We start from the raw sequence: 4,632 nt of genomic DNA, 5'->3' as shown, positions 1-4,632 counted from the left end.
TTGTAATGGTTGAATTATTGTGAGTTTTGTATGCATGAGAAAAATATAATAAAAATTGTTTGAGAAACCAAATTCATATATTCTACTATGGTAAATTTTGGACAATTTATACTTAATCTTTTCTTAGTGAATAAAATCAGTTTGTACATGTTATAATCTGTCTCATGAACTAAGTGATCATAAGTGAAGTTGTATGATGAATGTTTGGTTGATTTGCCATGATACGATGTGTGAATACATGCTTGGACTTTTTAGTACATTTGACATTTATTATTATCACCAACGAGTGGTTGATTCAATTTTTCGTTTGTGTATACAATATGTCTAATGTGATTGTGTGTGATAGTCGTCGTGCTATGCATGGACGTACCACGGTACCTAGGAAGGGTGAAAACCATCGTGGTGGGGCATCACTTGTTGGATCACATGAGGATGGTTTTGGTAGTGGCGATGTCGATGGTCTACAAATGTATACTTGTGGGAGACATGTCATCTATCTGTTATTGCACGGTTTTGCGTCTTGAGTCTTTGTAATTGTCGTTAACGTTTTGTTTATTATTTAATGTAATAAATAGATTAATTATTATCTAGTTCATTATGTGTAAAGTCTAGTTTGCTAGGGGATGTTAGCGAACTAAGACATTAAGTGTATTCCCTCCTGATTCGTTAGGGGATGTTAACGAATTAGGGGATGTTTCGTCTAATTAATGTATGTAACGAAGTAGTGTCTGGTTCGCTGGGGGATGTTAGCGAACCAGACCAATCTTCTATATATAGTGAACACTGTTCACTGTTAATTTAAGTTTTGAGAGTTAATTATCGAATCCCAGACCAATCGCTCTCTCGATATTCAACCTAACATTATACAAACAACTGATATACATATATACTGATAATATATAAACACATACAACACTGAATATAAGGTAAGTATGAGCTATATCTATATAAACTTTTTAATCGATTATCCACAGATCTGAGATCTGTTAGTGTTATAGTTATTAGATTGATACGATTGTTTATTCGGGTTCCAACAAGTGGTATCAGAGCTGTTGGTGCTCAATTACACTTGGTTTGGTGTTTAATTAGATTTCGATATTGTTAGTTTTTCTGTTTAAGTGAATTGGACTAAGTTTATGTTGAATTGATTGAATTATGGACGAATTGGATTGAATTCGTGTTGGTTAAGGTATTGGTAAGGGTTTGTGAGTTGGAATTGAGTTTTGATTTGGTTTTGTTTTGATTTTGTATTTGTTTTTGGTTTAAGTCCGAAACAGAGGTTGGTTTTGGTATAATTGGATTCGAGAAATGGATTAATCGGTTACGAGTATTGGTGGTTTGGATTCGCGATTGGTTTGCGAGTTGTTTGATAGGTTATTTGTGCAATTTGGTTACGAATCGAGGTTGTATTACAGATTTACATATTCTGGGTTTCTAGGTTTAGTGTTTATCATTTCCAGATTTCTGGAATTTCTCGTTGAAGATTTGAAGATTCAAGATAAATATGATTCGTTCTATTGATTCGCTATTCTGTTTACCTTGATTCGTTCATCAAATTTGTTAATTCGTTATCCATTTCAAGTAATTCGTAATCCAGTTCATGTTAGTTGTTAATTCGTGTTATCTGATTCGTCAATTGGATAAACTGATTCGTGTGACACACGTCCATGTTGAGATTTGTGTCATAACAACCTTTTCCACGTGGCATAAGGTGTCAGAGTTTGTTACAAACGGTTGTAACAACCTGATTCGTTATAGTTGATTCGCTATCAACTATAGCTGACTCGTTATCTTATTTCGCTAAGTTTTTCTTGGTGATTCGTTACTGATTATTATCTAACTCGCTAAGTTGATTCTGTGTGATTCGCTTATTCGATTCGTTAGTTTGAATTTCTGGTTCGTTAACTTTTTGTTTCGTTGATTGATTCGTTAAACACAATCGTAATTCGTTGTCTGATCAATCTTGACTTCGTTAAGAGTTGATTCGTTATTTTACTGTTTAACAGTTCGCTAAAACTGTTCATAGTTTCGTTGATTCGTTTCATAGTTCGTTAACCTTATTCACTGTTTGATTCGTTACACCTTTAATTTTTGATACTTATCAAAGATGGCCGGTATGTATGCATTGGCGTCTCAAAATATGTTGATGCAACAAATGTTGCAACTTGATACCGAGATAGGTTTACATTCGAAATGTCCAAGATTGATGAAGTTCAGTGACTTTGCCAAGTGGGAACCTAGGTTTCGTGCTCATCTAGGGTCGGTTCATCCGGACTATTCTTATTGTTTAGATGAAGTCTATACAGTTCCTATGATTGGAGATGAGACTATTGGTTATACACCAAAGGCCATTTCACAATACTCAGTTGAAGAAAATAAAGCATTAGAGATAGAAACAAAAGCTTATTCTACTCTAACCATGGCTTTGCCTGAGAATATTTTTCATCAAGTGGGTAGCATAAAAATATGTGCTTCTTTGTTTCAACACATTCGAATGAGGAGTATGGGAAATATTGCTGAAAGCAAGAAGGTGATGCTTAAATTTCAATTCAGAAACTTTAATTTACTCAAAGGTGAGACAGTTGAAGAAATGACAACAAGATTCAATCACTTAATTGCTGAAATGGACAAGATGAGGATAGAAGTCTCTGAGAGAGATAAAATTGACACTATTAAGAGTGTACTCCCAAGTTCTTATTCCACATTCTTAATGGTTCTCAAGGAGAATAATTATTTCTTGAATGAAGATTTGACTGCTATTGAATTCTTACAAAAGATTGAAGCTAGAGAATATGATCTTAAGTGCCAGAAATCTTCTAAGGAAAGTCAAGATCCTTCTTTCTATGGTGGGAGTATGCCTCTAAGTTCAACTATTTCTCCATTGATTGCGTTCCTTACTCAAGCTGCAAGTGAGAATGCAACTACAGTGTATAGTGATCCACGAGCCTGTTTCTACACAGCTCGAAAAACTGGATCTTCTGGTATCCCTGGTTCTTCTGGATGATCGGGAACTTCATCATCTACAAGTCAATTCTCATCTCAAACTAATGTAAACATAAAGGAAGCTGAACAAAACTTTGCATTTTTGTCTGCCTTTATGTCTTCTTACGAGAATTTGGTGAGTAGCAAGATTGCAACAAGTGATTTAACCAATGAAGACTATGATCAAATTGATCCCGATGATCTTGAACTCATGGATTTAAAGTGGAACATGGCAATGATTGTTCGTAAGGTAAAAAGATTTATGCAAAGGACCGGAAAAGATCTTCCTGCTCTGAATAAGAAGTTGGGTTTTGACAAGTTGAAGGTAAAATGTTATAATTGTCAAGAATTCGGGCACTTTGCGAAAGAATGTGACAAGACAAAGAAGGGGTATACTGGTCCTCATGGTCAAAATCAAAACTCTTCTACACCACGGGTTAATGATACTGAAAAGAAACCGTCTACTTCTGGGTCACATGCAGTGTTAGCTGATGGAGGTGATTGGTCACAACAACTACTGTGCAATGATAATCAAGCTAATCTAGCTATGTTTGGGTTTCCTGAATACACACAAGATATAAGTGGAAGTGAGTTTATTCTGACACTGAAACTGAGTCTGAATCTGATAATCAAAGTGAAAAGCTTCCAACTAGCTTTGCTTGCATGGCTAAAATCAGTGATTCTGCTACATCAGCTTGCATGGCCAAACAAAACGAGGTTAGTAATTCTAATTCTAAATTATCATGTGTTGATTGTGAGTATAATAAGTCCAAGATAGACTCATTAAAACTTCAAAATGATAATTTGTTAAAAGAGATTGTGTCTTTAAAAGAAACTTATAGGCAATCCTTGACCTCTCAAATCAACTCGAGAGAGAAAATTGAGGCATTAACTATAAGCAATCATGATCTTAAAGCCGAGTTATCTGTGAAAATGACAATCAATGACCAAAAGTTTCAAGAAATCTTGAAACATCGTTCGAAAATAACTGAACTTGAAAATGAGGTTCTTGAGTTGAAGAACAAATTGGGTAAATTTCGAAACTCCTCGTTCTTGTTGAATGAAATTATTGAAGTTTCTGGAAAACAAAAGGATTCTAAGAAAGGGATAGGTTTTGTTGAAATTCCACCACCATTTCACAATGATTATAAAGTTAATCCTTTTGTTCCAACTGAAGAAGATGTTATTCCTAAAAAGCCTGTGATTTCAGAAAATTCTAAACAAAGTAAGTCTGAAACTGTTAAAACCCAATCAGTTTCTCAGAAACCTCATGTTCAAAGCAACAATGTTTTTGTTGAAAATGTTGACAAAGTTATCATCGATGATGTGTTTGAACCTGAGATTATACACAAGAACAAGAACATTCCAAGTTCTAATCACATACTGTGTGAACCTCATGAATTTGAGGAGGCTGTGTATGGTTCACACACAACTAAAATGAAACAAGATTTGTTTGTCAAACCAGTGAAGGCTAAGAGACCAGAAAAACCCAAAATTTCGGATGAGGATTTGTTGCGTTTTATAAATCCTAATGCACTTAAGCCGTCATCTGCTCGTGTTTTTAAGTTAAAGGGGATGGATACGATGTTCACTGAAAAAGACATTCCAATTAGTATCATTAAACATGAACTAATTGAGAGTGTGTTTTAC

The sequence above is a fragment of the Bidens hawaiensis genome, unplaced genomic scaffold (assembly GCF_021521415.1).
Source record: "Bidens hawaiensis isolate Kalapana, Puna unplaced genomic scaffold, B.hawaiensis_p1.1 tig00020502_1, whole genome shotgun sequence".
NCBI classification, from domain to species: Eukaryota; Viridiplantae; Streptophyta; class Magnoliopsida; order Asterales; family Asteraceae; genus Bidens; species Bidens hawaiensis.
Note: the sequence above shows the minus strand (reverse complement) of the source record.